Source organism: Hemiscyllium ocellatum, chromosome 4, assembly GCF_020745735.1.
Source record: "Hemiscyllium ocellatum isolate sHemOce1 chromosome 4, sHemOce1.pat.X.cur, whole genome shotgun sequence".
Taxonomy (NCBI): Eukaryota; Metazoa; Chordata; class Chondrichthyes; order Orectolobiformes; family Hemiscylliidae; genus Hemiscyllium; species Hemiscyllium ocellatum.
The window spans coordinates 114,492,784-114,508,311 of NC_083404.1; the positions used below are offsets into that span (position 1 = coordinate 114,492,784).

The 15,528-nt window shown below is 39.7% G+C and overlaps 1 protein-coding gene and 1 non-coding gene across 4 annotated transcripts in view; both read left to right on the plus strand.

Annotated features, from left to right (window-relative positions):
- Positions 1–15,528, plus strand: part of LOC132815496 (KH domain-containing, RNA-binding, signal transduction-associated protein 3-like) — a 160,471-nt gene that overhangs the window by 49,206 nt on the left and 95,737 nt on the right. The gene's annotated exons all lie outside the window — the stretch shown is intronic.
- trnar-ccu (transfer RNA arginine (anticodon CCU)) lies at positions 2,586–2,658 on the plus strand. The gene has a single exon. It is a non-coding gene; the product is annotated as a tRNA-Arg (tRNA).

A 15,528-nucleotide genomic window follows, 5' to 3' on the forward strand; every position in this document is an offset into this window, starting at 1 on the left:
CTAACATTCCATTTACCTTCCCTATTATCTGCTGAACTTGTAAGCCAATGTTTTGATTCCTATGAGGAACCAAATCCCTCTGTGCTTCAGCTCTCTGCATCTTTACCCACTTAAATCATATTCAGCCCTACTGCTTTTCCTGTCAGTGACCTTTGTATTTTGTCACATTATATTCCATCTACCAAATTTTTTGCTCACTCACTTAATCGGTCTGTTGACGCTATGCATTCTCACCTATTTGCTTTTTTAGCTTTTTTTTTGTTATCTCTGAATTTGGTGATGGTCTGTTCATTTCCATCATCCAAGTCATAATGTACAATAAGTTCTTAATGTAATGGTTGCATTTGTGTGTAAATCCACGTTACAGAAAAATCATGTTTAGAAATAGCGTTTAAAGTGTTGGCTCTTTTTAAAAGTTGATGCTGCAGAAATCCGCATCCTCTTTGTCAATGGTATTACAGTGAATTTGTGTGGAGAAGACGCGCATTATAACAACGTCTGTATATTGTAATGATTTGGAGATGCTGGTGTTGAATTGGGGTGTACAAAGTTAAAAATCACAACACCAGGTTATAGTCCAACAGGTTTAATTGGAAGCACACTCTCTTTTAGAGTGACGCTCCTTTATCAGGTGATAGTGGAGGGCTCAATCCTAACACCGAATTTATAGCAAAAGATTTAGTGATGTAACTGAAATTATACATTGAAAAATTGTCTGTTAAGCCTTTAATCTGTTAGAATACAGTGATAGTTTTACTACTTTCATGTGTAAATCACAAAACCTTTTTTAAAAAGGTGCATTCTTGGGTTAGCCGTTAACAACGGTGATAGTTAGACAATATGTTGGAAGTGTTGGCCCCCTGTGTTCTGTCTAGCCATGATGTTTAGATCGCTTCTAATCTTAAAAAGTGAGATAACGGAACACTTCAGTGATTCAGGACATTCAGCCTCAGACCTTCGGGTGACCATCCTCCCAAGGTGGACTTCAGGACAGGCAGCAGAGAAAAGTGGCCAAGCAGAGGCTGATAGCTAGGTTCGGGACCCATAGGGAGGGCCTCAACTGGGACCTTGATGTCACATTACAGGCGACCATCATTGCAGTATTCTTGCACGCACCCCCTCACAGATTTAAGACACTCTGCACTCACTACACATACACCTTTCTCTCACACTCAACCCCTAACCCAGACAGACCGACAATGACCCACATGTGCGCACATAATTTGTGGGGTGAATTTGTACTTGCAGGGTTACATTGTACTTTGCTCAAAAACTGCATGCATTCGTATAGAACTGAGCTTAAAAACTGCATGAATTTATGTAAAACTCTGTTCTCTCCCTTTTTAGATTAGAATCAATCTAAACATCATGGCATAGACAGAGAACACAGGGGGCTAACACCTTCAACATATTGTCTAGCTATCACCATTGTTAACGGCTAACCCAAGATTGCAACCTTTTAAAAACATTGTGATTTACACATGAAAGAAGTGAAGCTATCACTGTGTATTCTAACAGATGAAAGGCTTAACAGACATTCAATTTTTCAATGTGTAATTTCAGTTACATCACACTATAAATTTTTGCTATAAATTCTGTTAGGATTGAGCCTGCCACTATTACCTGATGAAGGAACATCGCTCTGAAAGCTAGTGTGCTTCCAATTAAACCTGTTGGACTATAACCTGGTGTTGTGATTTTTAGCTTTGTATATTGTAAGCCATTGTGTCCCCAGTCTGATCTTTGTGACATTCCATTTAGTTATAGTTTGCCATCCTGGGAATGCTCCTTTTTATCTCACTCCTCTATCCATGTTAGTACGTTAACAAAATAATGCTCATGTTTTTGGGCAAGTAGTCTAATGTACAGTACCCTATTAAATGTCTTCTGGAAATCCAAATACTGGTTTCCCTTTACCTATTCATGTTTATTACCACCTCCAATAATTCTAATAAATTTATCAAACATGATATCCCCTTCATGGAACTGTTGTGACTCTACTTGACTATATCATTGCTAGTCTGTCCTCCCCAGTGTCAGATGTTATGCTCTGGATGTAGGTTTGCTCATTGAGCTGGAAGATTCATTTTCAGACGTTTCGTCAACATACTAGGTAACATCTTCACTGAGCCTCTGGACAAAGCACTGCAGTCTAGCAATCACTTCTGAGATGCCTTTGATGTAGGGGACACTGGCTAGAAATCTGCGTACTTTGGTTATTATCACTGTCATTCACTGCACACTGCAGCACAGAGAAACTATGCAGAGCGGAGGAAAATCACCTATACAGTGTATTCAAAAAGAATGGGTGCCCAACACAGTCTGCCGGGTTTTGGTTTTGGTTTTTTGTTTTTGTTTTTGTTTTGTTTTCAACAGACCCAAACAAGCAGACAAAACACGTCCAAAAATCCTAGTCACTCCCCCCTACATCAAAGACATCTCGGAAATGACTGCCAGACTACCCAGACCTCTTGGCATCATGGTAGCCAACACACTAAAACAGCAGCAAATGAACTTGAAAGACTCTATACCGACGACAAGCAAAACCATTGTCATTTACAAAATACCTTGCAAGAACTTGTGCAGCTCCAGTGGCCTAATGGATAAGGCACTGGCCTCCTAAGCCAGGGGTTGTGGGTTCAAGTCCCATCTGGGGTGTCTGACTCTTCCTTGTCTGTCCTTAATCTGCTTTGCCAACAACTGCTTATCTTGTGGGCAGCACGGTGGCACAGTGGTTAGCACTGCTGCCTCACAGCGCCAGAGACCCGGGTTCAATTCCCGACTCAGGCAACTGACTGGGTGGAGTTTGCACGTTCTCCCCGTGTCTGCGTGGGTTTCCTCCGGGTGCTCCGGTTTCCTCCCACAGTCCAAAGATGTGCGGGTCAGGTGAATTGGCCATGCTAAATTGCCCGTAGTGTTAGGTAAGGGGTAATGTAGGGGTATGGGTGGGTTTCGCTTCGGCGGGTCGGTGTGGACTTGTTGGGCCGAAGGGCCTGTTTCCACACTGTAAGTCTAATCTAATCTAAACTGTAACACACTACATTGGACAAACAGGCAGAAAACTAGCCTCCAGGATACATGCACATCAACTAGCCACAAGAAGACATGACCCCCTCTCTCTTTTATCCTTCTGTACAGATAAGGAAGGACACCACTTTGACTGGGACAACACATCCATACTAGTACAAGCCAAACAGAGACACAAGAGTTCTTAGAAGCATGGCATTCCAACTGGAACTCTATCAACAAACACTTTTTTGACTTGGATCCCACTTACCACCCCCTGAGAAAAAGAACATGAAATGACATCGCCATAGGAAATGACCTCACCAACCCAAAGAAACCCAAACATATAAATAGAACAAAGAATCATTAGCAAGCAAATATACATCCAGAACCTCAACCTGAGCCACAAATCTTCTCAAAACTCACTAGGTGTTATGCTAATTGACATATGCTTACCTATTTTTACTCTTCCCTTTCTTGAATAAGGGTGTCACATTGACAGTTATCCAATCCTCTGGGAATTTTTCAGACTGTAAGGATTCTTTTGAAGGTTACTACTTCCTTTTAATATTCTGGGAGACGACTTATCAGGACCGGAGACACTCGACCTTTAGCCCTATTAGTTCCTTAGTACACTTTTTTTCTCACTTTTTCTGCATGTCTGAGCTGTACAATATTTCACTATTTTCAGTAATGTTTCCTTTTTATTGTTTCTTGTAAAATAGACAAATTCACATTTTTCCATTTTCCAGGTGCTTACCCAGTCACTTACCTGTAATCCTTCTGTGGTATAGGTTTGTCGTCTGCACAACTTATTTTTCCGACATCTCTTTGTCATCAGCAAATATGGCAACTGTGCTATCAATCCATTCATGCAAGTCTTCGTATAAATTGTAAAAGGTTGAGGCTGTAGTACCAGTCCTGATTACATCTTGCCATCCAGAAGATGTTCCATTCATGTCGACGGTTGCCTAGCTAACTGGAAACAATCTCCTATCTGTGAGAATGTTCCCTTCTATACCAAAGGCTTTTATTTTCATTATTAACTTTTTTTGGTTGGTGGCATCTCAACAAATCTCTTCTGGAAATCAATACAGTATGTGCACCAATTCCCATTGTGAACAGTAGTTTACAGATATTACTTTGTTATTGTGAGATCCTTGTTTAGGAATGGAAGAATCTATTCACAGTTCTTCCATTAGACTGCACAGAGAGAATTCTGTTATGCTCAAAATATAATTTATAGAAGAAATAATTTCTGTCTCAGAATTATTTTACTGATTTTGTTTTCTTGTTTCTTCCTAACATTTGAATGGGGAAGATGGATCAAAGCAGTTTAATATTGGGCCATCACTGCTTGAGTTTGTTATTTACAAAAAGCTGTATCAGTGAGAAATTAATGCCATAATTGTCTTTTAATCTGAAGAATGTGCTGATAATCAAATGCCTTCACTCTACTAGTCACACCATTTTAATGTAACTGTTGATTCCGTTACCATGGGGAAAGTTTCTTCTTTTAGTACTCTCTCATAGTACCATCCAGAGTAAAAGAAACATCCGGTGGCCTTCAATGAACTCTAAGTATTGATCATAATGGATTCTTCAAAGCAAATGGCAAATAATGTTTAATCTCTCAGCTGTCATCTAGAATCAAAATTGTATTCCCTCCAGTCACTCACGTGCATTCATTAATGCACAGAAGACCAAAAGACCAGTCTCTGTCGAATTGATGGTTTCAAGACAAAAAGTGGAAGAAGCAACCCCTATGTGTCAAGGATTTGGAAACATCGGATAACATAATGACTTCCCACGTCTTTTAAACTTCCTGTTGACCAAAGCTGAATTGTTGACGGGTGTATGATGTTAGACATCCAGTTCTGGTTGGCATTAACTTCGTTCAGTCCCCAAAGTCTTGAACTATAATCCACCCATTCAAGTTTTACAAAGTAAATGGAAATACTGATATTTACAAAATCTTTTTGGGTGCCTGAAATTTCGAGAGACAAATCTGCAGTCTTAGGAATGTCTTCTTTAGAGTGGCTCGTGGGTCTGTAACAACAGATTCAAAGGCCAGAAACTGTTGCAAAGCAGAGGGCCCCAAATACTTCGGAGCCAAGTTTCTCAGTAATCGGGTCACTAAGCCCTATTTCTTATCTCCTTGAAAGCTCTATTTAGTGCTTTCTCCAAAGCCACTTTGATTTTTCAATCAACAGCAGTACACATTAAACTGCTGGCTTTGTTTACAAGAAATTCAGTGAATGTCCAAAAAGTTTAAAGCCTTCCAGATTTTTCCAGAGATTTGTTTAAGGACTGTTTTCATAACGTTGTTAATGGTGTTAGTTGTGACAAGTCTTAATTAGGAGCAAACTGCATATGAAATGATCTTGACTGGAATCATGCTGTACTAAATAGTACTGTCTGATTCATGTGCTTGCTTTAGAATTTAGCTTTGAGAACAATTACCTTGGTTGCTATTTTAGGTTCATGTTATGAGGATTCAAAATTGTAAATTTGTTCATAGTCTGTCTACAGTTTGAAACTGAAAAGTTAAATGCAGCAGTATGAAAACTTATCTTTCAAGAAATTGTGTCACTGCTTGCTTGTACATTTAGTTGAAAAGAATAAATGCTGTATTGGAATCAAAATATTGTTAGCTGTCATTAAGCCATTCAGTTTTGGCAATATGTACTTTAAAATCAAAATTCTGTGTTCCACAAACATTTAAAATGCGATGTTCTAGATGGTTAGTTTCATCAGAGCATCAACCTAACTTTCTCTTTAGTGCTTTTCATTTGATGTACAAGGTTCATTCTGGATCATCATCATGCTTGCTGAATAGTTAGCTGATGCTGAATGGAAGAAATATGCAGCCTTGATTAGCTAGACTGTATACACCTTGTGCAGCAAGTTATTGAATCTGTTGATTTTGTAATTTTGATTTAATGTGTGGGCTGAATTTTAATCAAGGTGGGAAACTGGTTTTGGATACAAGGGGCGGGGGACTCCTACTGTTTGTGGCGCAGCAGCAGAGTTGGTATCTCCTGGAGCATCAGTGTCATCGATGCTGCTCCCAGAGCAGGACTCTTCTTGAAGTACACTTTGCAGAAGCCCTATAGCTGTGGTTGAGACCCCAAGACAAACAGAAAATGAGCTCTTACTTAAGTAATTTGTTTTTATCCTTTTTTTTATTGTAACTCCATGACACCAGATTGTGGAGACAAAACACTTTTTTCACTATCTTTAAGATCTGTGTGACCATACATCATTCATCATCTTTTTGACACTTTTTTTAACACTGGTGGAACAATATATTGCAACTTGCCATCCAGAGTTGAAAATATGTTGCTGGTTGCTATTGAAGGTGTGGGGTGAGTTTGATGTCAAAAACAGAATCTTATTTTCTCTGTGGAGTTCAGCTGTTTTGGTGATGTTTAAACTAAAGCTATATTTGAGGTCAAGAGCTGGGTGGCCCTGGCAGAATCCAAACTGAGCATCTTTAATACCAAGGCTTAAAGTACAGCTTTCATAAGCAGTGTTTTGTGTTCCTTTTTTGAGTATTGAAGATTTGACTAATTAATGAATGAACAAATTCAGTAGGTTAGATATATACTCTGAAGCAGAATCCCAAACAAAGAATCATAACATTTTAAAAGTTAAGTTGCTTAATTTTTTTTTCAAATTCCTCAGTGCCTTTATTCCTTATCTCTGTAATTTGCACCCTCCAAAGATCTCCGATGTTTGCACTCTTGTGTGTCTGATTTTCAGTTGTTTCACCACTAGTGGCTGTGCATTCTGTTGCTCTGCTCTGGTCTCAAACTCTCTAGAATTTCCTTCGCGTAACCCTCCATCTTCCCATTCTAACTCAGTCTGGTAAGTCACCTCTATACTGCATCCAATGCATGTGCATCCTTGCTTTAATAAGGATATCAAAACTCCACACACGATATTAGACGTGATCTCCCCATATCGTGTATAACTGAAGCAAAACAACCTTTTATTTTTGTGCTCAATTTCTCTTGTAATTGAGGATAGCATCCCATTGACCTTCTGGATTGTTCTTTACCTACATATGAACTTCTTGTGACTATTGGACTAGAGCACCTTAGAATTCTGCAATCAATCTTCATTTAAGTAATGCTCTGCTTTTCTTTATTCTTCCCCTCAAAGTGACCACCATGTATTCCCTCCTTATACTTTATTTGCCTTGTCACTCAATCTGTCTGTATCAGTCTGAATTTATTTGTATCTTCACAATATACTTCTGTACTTTTTCATGTGAAACTGGCTAGCATACGTTCACACCCTTATCTAAATCATTGCTGTAAATTGTAAAAGGGTTGAAGCCTCAGCACAGAATCTTGTGGGACTCCATTCATCACATGCCAATCAAAGGCACACTTACACGTTTGTTTATTCATTTTTGCCAGCTGGCCAGTCAAATTTTTTTGTCCATGCTGATACGTTACCCCCTGCACCACATTTATTTTCCACAATAACCTTTTGATTTGGTCATTAACAAATGTCTTTTAAATCCAAGAACAGTACATCTATTGTCTTCCCTTTATCCCCAATTTATTTTACTCCTCCTTAGAACTCTAATCAGCTAAGATTTTCCCTTTTGACAAAACTGTACTGAGTTTTCCCATTTTTCTAAGCATGCAGCTGTCATGCCTAATAATAATAGATTCTAACAGTTTTCTCTTTCATCCATGACACATCAAACAAACTGGCCTATAGCTTTGTTTTGTGCCTTCCTGGTGTCTTGAGTAGAGGGATCATGTTTGCTTGTTCGCAGGCCCATCAGAAGCTTTTCTGAACCTATAGAACTTTTGAAAATTGACATCCGCTCGTAATCTACTTCATTAGCAACATCTGCTAGTAACTTGGGATGAAGTCCACCTGGACCCAAAGACTTGTTAGTTTGCTTAATACCACTTCCTTGTGATTGTAATTTTGTGAAGTTCCCCTCTCTTCTTACAGCTATTACTGGAATGTTGTTTTGCATTCTCTATCATCTGACCTAATACGCCCTTGTCTGTCTGTTTTGCTGTTATTTTAAAATGCTTCTGTTAATTGGTTTCCGATGTTTAAATGTGCTGAAAGTTGTCAAATTCTTAACCAAAAGTAGATTATCTAATATGTGTCCTAATATTATCTTGTATGACTTGGTTTAAATTTTGGTTTTGCGGAGCAGTTTTGTGATTGGCATTGCAGTGGCCTCCTCTCTCTCATTTGTGTGAAGTGTTGGGAAAGCCAAGAAGCTTTTATGTAACCCAACATTATCAAGCTGATAGAAGATGGTGAGACCGTCTGATTTTCATAATGATAACAATGTCTTCTGGTATAATCTCATGCAGGACATTGGCAAGACTTGGATGCTGCTTGAACTACTGTGCTCTTCCAGCACCACTAATCCAGAATCTGGTTTTCAGCATCTGCAGTCATTGTTTTTTACCTCTAAGACCATTTTGTAGACAACCATCATTAACTCTAACTCTAACTCTTGCAGTTTATCATGTGGAAACATATGCTTTGACTGTTTTGAATCAGTCCAGCCATCCATTGATTCATGTGAACTTATGTAGCCCAGCCTTCATCAGGAGGACTTCCCTTTTCTGCAGGATTACACTGAAGGTGGGACTGCTTTCCACTTGAGCTGCATTCAACACATTTAGCAGAGCTCATTTGACAGTCATATTCATGCTCTTCCTTGCTGGAAAGAATATTGCTTGTTGAACTGTCCCAAGATTTTCACCTTCAAACTGGTCAACAAACTTTGGTAGAATTTTCCATTCTGACATGCGTGTGTTTTCCCTTTTCAAGAATGCACAATGACGCCTGTTAAAAGCCAGTTCTATCCCTGATCTGTGCATGACAGTGGGCTGAGGCACTCTTCTGTAATAGTTTAGATTTGAATACTAATGTATTCTGAAAATCACCAGTCAAGGAACCATTCATTAGTCACTTGTGTACAAGTTATTTTTATAGCAGTTTTAATATGGCAGAAAAGTCCAAAAGATACTCATCTATATGAAACAGTTTTTGGACAAACCAAAAATTTCTGTATTAGTTGCTATGTTTAAAAGCTTGGAAGTAAAAGGGAGTTTCAAAGACAACCTTGAAGGAAAAGATAGGAATGCACTTGTTTTCCATCTTTCTGTAAATCAGGAGTTGAAAAAAATTTGCAGAAGTTTTCCATGTGCTAGGATGTAAGTAGTGTGGGATGAACTGGAGACAAAAGTTGGAAGAATACAGAATTCTCCCGAGGTTCTATGGAGCAGGTTACTAAGATGAGTAGAAATGAGTGCTTAAAATGGTTCAATCACTATTTAATAACGTAAACTTTTATAATTCCGTACTGAACTTCTTGCAAACCATAAAGTCAGTATGGGTTTTCTCACTGGATATTATAAAGCAAGGAAAAAAAGTGAGACCTAAGACACGCAAACATTGCATGAGGTAGAGTGCAGTTCCCATAAGCTACAATATGTATTCTCTTGCTTTAGCTTTGCCCTAGGCATTTTTTTTTTAAACTGAATTTTGTTTTTTTTAAATAGGCCTGGCTCAAAATCATTTTGTCAGCACTTCTTAAAAGAGGTTGAACTAGGACCTAATCAGTGAATTTAGAATAACCTTTTGCAGAAAGACTGTAATTCACTACTTTCTTATCCACTTGACAGTTTCTTTCTTCAGGGAAATAATCATGACAGTTACACTGAAATTTATATGCTTGCTTTTTATAGACCATACTGACCATAACTTGAGCTGGAGAAGTTTCATTTGATGCTTAAATTTATTTGGAAAGGATATGAAGCTCTTTCCACTGGAAGAAAGTAGAAGTAGCACCGACCATACAAATTCATTCATCCAAATTAAAATCATAGAATCCCTACAGTGTGGAAACAGGCATTTCAGCATATCAGGGTCACACTGACCCTCTAGAGACTATCTCACCAGACCACCACCACCATGCCCAAACTCCCCTCAGTCTCTCCATTTCCCATGGCTAATCCACCTACCCTGCACACCTTTTGGATCGTGGGAGGAAACCAGAAGAATTGAAGGGGTTTCTTTTGAGGTAGACTCATTTCATCGCAATTTATGACTCCAAAAGTATTGGAGGTACTATGCCATGCCATTTTGATAATCTGGCTGTAAATCTGGATATTTCCATCTTTCCCAAACTAATAATCACATTTGTTGGTAGATGCTTACCAAGTCGTTTGTTTGTTCTTGTGTATAGATTGCAATGATGCATAATGTATCATGTCATCAGTGATAACACTACTCATCAACCATTGCTGTATACTTTTACAATTGCTGGATAAATCCCTTTTGACAAGAATTATTTCTCTGGAGAAGGAGGCATGTAAATTTAATTTGAAATTTAATTTCTTTTTCTTGAAAAACTTACACACTTTATGCCAAGGAGTTGAAGAAGTGGATAGAGAGTGGAGGTAATATACAGGAACGTAGTAGAAAGTTGTTTAAAATTATTTATATTAAAAAAATTGCCAGATACCAATTTCTTTCATGCATACCTTCAAATACTTTTTTCTGTGACTTTATTTAATAATCCTAAATGTAATTAAATTTTGGAATACCATTGGTTTGATAAAGACCAAACATTAAAGCAGCATTCCTAGCTTATTTAGGAACTGTCTTCATTTCCAGCTTCTATCAGTTATTTAACACTTGAGGTTAATCTGCTGTTTGCAGATTATGTACTCTGTTGAGTAAGCATTGTACCTTGGATAACTAACTACAGAATGCCAAGTAAAAGCTGAAAGAACTGCAAATGTTGGAAATACTCCGTTTCGGGCAAAAGCCCTTCATCAGTGTTTTTTTTCCCCCATTCTCGGATGCTGCCTGACCTGTGCTTTTCCAGCACCACTCTAATCTTTGACTCTGATCTCCAGCATTTGCAGTCCTCACTTTTTTTTTTCCTAGCATCTGTGGAGAGGTACCTTTTTTTTTTGGTGACCCTTCAGAGCTGATGGTAGCTCAGAAAAAGTTGTATTTTAAGGTTTGGGAGAAGATTTGCAGCTCGGGTGCTCGTTGTTGTGGTTCTGTTCGCCGAGCTGGGAGCAGCGGCAGAGGCAAGCCACTATAAATGCCGGAGGAAACCTCAGGAGATTCCCAAGCACTGAGGATGTCACCTAGACGGGAAGAAACGTTTGCAACACAAACTCCCAGCTTGGCGAACAGAACCACAACAAAGTTGTATTTTGTACAGAAATTCAGTTTTTTGTTTGGCAGGTTGTGTTCTGATTTAGGAGTAAACAATAGGTGGAGATAGAGCCTAGAGAAAACAGTACAGTTGTTCAGACAAAGGATTGGGTAACAGTCAGCCTTGAAGAATGAATAATCACTAATTGTTTTCATCATTGATGCCAATGTTAATACATGGTCTGCTATTACATACAAGGCCTGATATGTGGTAAGGACATGAAGAATGTGCCTCAAACCCTAAAATTGTCGAACTCTATATTGATTCCTGAAAGCTGTAGAGTTCCCAAGCGGAAAATGAGATGGTGTTCTTCTAGCTTGCACTGAGCTTCACAGGAATACTGCAGCAAATCTCAGACAGATATTGGCCAGGGAACAAGGTGGTGTGTTGAATTTCTGTGTCCGTACCTTTTGACCCACTCTTGTGTCTTGTGAACTGACTGTGCCTGTGGTCTCCGATGTAACCCTGACTTTGTAATTAAGCCTGCTGACAAGGGTGATGCTGTTGTCTGGTGGACTGACCTCGACATTTATAGTGACTGAGAAGCACCCCCCCCCCCCACAACTCCCACCCAACCTAACTGCTTCCTTCCCAACATCCACAAGCAGGGACTGCCTGGGTACACCCATTGTTTCTGCCTCACAACACTTTTTTTCTCTTCCTACCTTGAATCAATTTTGTTTTTAATCCCCTTGTCCAGTTCTTCCCACTTGCATCCACAAATTCCCTAACGCTTTACATCAGTTTGGCAGTTTCCAGTTTGTGGGCTCCAGCCGCCACCTGTTTTACCATGGATTTGCAATCTCTTTTACACGATCACGCTCATGGGAGATAAGCTCTGGGCTCTCTGCTTCTTCCTGGAAAAGTCCTGATTCACTACCACCCTCCTCAGTCTGACTGGGCTCGTCCTCATCCTGAGCAACTTCTCTTTTAACTCCTCTCATTTTTCTTCAGGTCAGAGGGTTGCCATTGGGTACTCACATGAGCTCTACTTTTATGTCTCTGTGCAGTACATTCAACATTCCGGTTCTAATCCAGCACCCACCCACAACTTTTTCTCTGGTATATCAATGATATCATCAGTGCCGTTTTCTCTCTCCTGTCCAGAATTGGAAACGATTATCAGTTTCACTTCAAATTTCCACCCTGCTGTCACCTTCACCTGGTCCATCTCTGACTTCCATTTCTCAACATCTGTTTCCATTTTTGAGCATATGCTGGCCACCAACATCAACTACAAAGCATCTGACCCCCCACGATTACCTTGACTATATATATCCTCATCCTGCTTCCTGTAAAGAGTCAATTCCATTCTCCCAGTTCCCCAAACCCTATTGAATCGGTTTTGATGTCAGCTTCAGCAAGGTGGCCTCTAAAGTGTCCACCTTCTTCCTCAACTCTGGATTCTCCAGCACCATAGTTGACAGAGCCCTCAGCAGAGTCTGACTCATCTTTCATACTTCAACCCTCACCCCATCATTTGTCTCCTACAACAGCTATACGGCCCCCCTTATCCTCGTCTACCATCCCACCAGCATCCACACACAGTTGTCATATTTTTCCACCACCATGGGGATGTGACCAGCAAATACACATTTCTCCTCCCCTATACACACTGCTCCTTCCACCCTCCTGAACTCACCAGGTCTATGGTACCATCTCCTGCAACCATAGTGTAACACCTGCCTGTTTCATTCCTCCATCCTCTGTACCAAAGAGCCTGAATAAAGCCCTCCTTCTCCTACACTACACTCAATCAATCTAATCAACTGTATTTATGCTCACAATGTTGTCCCCTTTACATTGGAGAAACGAAGCATGGACTAGGCGACTACCTTGCAGAACACCTACATTCTGTCCACAAAATATACTGAGTTTCCAGTTGCCTGCCACTTCAACCTACCATTGTGATCCCTGGCCAACATCCTCATCTCATGCTTGCTGCAGTACTCCAGCAAAGCTTAGTGCAAGCTAGAAGAATAGCGCCTCATTTTCTGCATGGATACTCTATAACCTTCCGGACTCAATATTGAGTTCAACGATATTTGGGCTTTAGGCACCTTTTTTTCCATGCCCTTACCTCACATCAGACCTTGTTATCCCATGGTCTGCTATTACACACAACTTCTTGATGGATACCAATAGTACCCATTAGTAGTAGTTCATTCTCCTAGGCTGACCATTAGCCATTTCTTTCTCCAATGGTTCTTCTTTCTGTTTATGCTCTTTTTTTCTACCTACTGTTTACTCCTAACCACCCCACCCACATCTATTGCATAAATTTTTTTTTTCCTGGCTGCCATCAGTTTTTTGAAAGGTCACCAGATGTGAAATATTAATTCTGATTTCTCTCCCCAGATGCTGCTAGATCCGCTGAGCCTTTTCAGAAACTTGATTTTGTAAGGGAATTCCAAACTTCACTTAGACCACTTAGGAAATGTATTTGCTTGTGCTTAAGGAATAAAATATTTTGGCTATCCTAAACATGTTTTTCTTTTCTGGATGTGTAAATGTAGGTGCCACTTGACTGTGTGCCAACATTCGTTGTCCTAATTTGTTGCCCTGTATAAGTATTGAGCTGCAAACAAGAGTAGGACTACCAAAAGTGCTGTTAGGTCAAAAATCTCAATTCTTCCTAACAACAGCAATGGGAGAACAGAAAAATGGTTCCAAATAAATGATGGTGTGTGTCTTGGAAGGTAACTTGCTGGTGGTGGTGTTCCTGTGAATCTACTGTCCTTGTTCCTTTAACATGTTAGGGTGTTGCTGGAAGTTATTTGGAACTACATACAAACGGTACACACTGCCGTTACTTGAGAGTTCCATTCAAGTCTAGGGTGGTGTCAGGTCCTCGAGCGTTGGATCTGCATCTGTCCAGGATAGTGGAGAATATTCCATCACACCCTTGACTTATGCCCTCTAGATAGTGGCAAAAATTGGGAATATGGGAGGTGGGTTAATTGCTTGCTACAGAACTCTTAGTATCTGACCTGCTGTTGTAGCTGTAGTATTTATATACTGGGTCCATTTTGATTTCTGATCAGCATGTTGATGAAGGATTTAAGTGAATTGAAACAGTAATGATTTGAGCAATAATGACTTGTTTCTTGTTTGTTGCAGATGGCCTTTGCCTCGTACTTGTGTGTCATAAATGTTACTTTCCACTTAACAGCCTGTACTTGGATGTTGTCCAGGTCTTGCTACATATGTACTTAAATTGCTTCATTGTCTGAAAAACCCTGAGTGGTGTTGAATGTTGAGCAATCATTAACAAGTATCCCCACTCCTGACCCTTACGATGCAGGGATGGTCATTGCAACAGTTGAAGACAGCTGGGTCTTGGGTACAGTCCTGAGAAACTCCAATTAAAACCATCTTTTAATTTGTTAATTTTGACTCCAACCTGATTCCTATTGACTCCAATTCAGTTAGGGCTCTTTGTTCTAATGTGTCAAATGCTGCCCTGGTGTTAAGAGTAGTCACTCACCCCCTACTTCTAGAGTCTGGCTGTTTTGTCTTTACTTGAACCAATGCTGTCATGAGTTTGGAGCTGAATGACCCTGAAAAAACACAAACTGAGTATCCATGAGCAATAATTCTTTAGCACATGCCACTTGAAAGGACTGCCAATGACTACTTTCATCACTGCTGATAATTAAGAGTAGACTAATAGGACAGTAATGGGTTGGTTGGATGAAATTTTTTTTGTTTGGAATGTCAGTGATTTGTTGTCTAACTATTTGTTCAGTGAGTCTTGAAGATTTATAGCTCAAGTTGAGGGGCTGGATGTAGGCTTGCTCGCTGAGCTGGGAAGTTCATTTCCAGACATTTTGTCACCCTATTAGTAACATCTTCAGTGGGCCTCATGTGAAGCAGTGAACATGATTCCTGCTTTCTATTTATATGTTTGGGTTTCTTTGGGTTGGTGATGTCATTTCCTGTTCTTAGTAGAGGCAGTAATGCAGAGACTCTAATACCTCTGCCTACTATCCAATCCAAGCTTTGGGTCCACTATGTGGATGATGCTTTTGTCATCACTAACTGAAACAAATTTGAGGAAACCTTCAAGACCATCAATAATACCCTTATTGGCATAACCTTCACAAGAGGAGAAAAACAACAACAAACTGCCATTCCTTGATGTCACAGTAGAGCGAACAGCCAATGGAGAACTTCAAACCAGCATCTACAGGAAAACAACACATACAGACCAAATATTGAACTACAGAAGCAATCATCCCAACATCCACAAATGACACTGCATCAGAAGTTATTTCAAAGACCCAAAACAC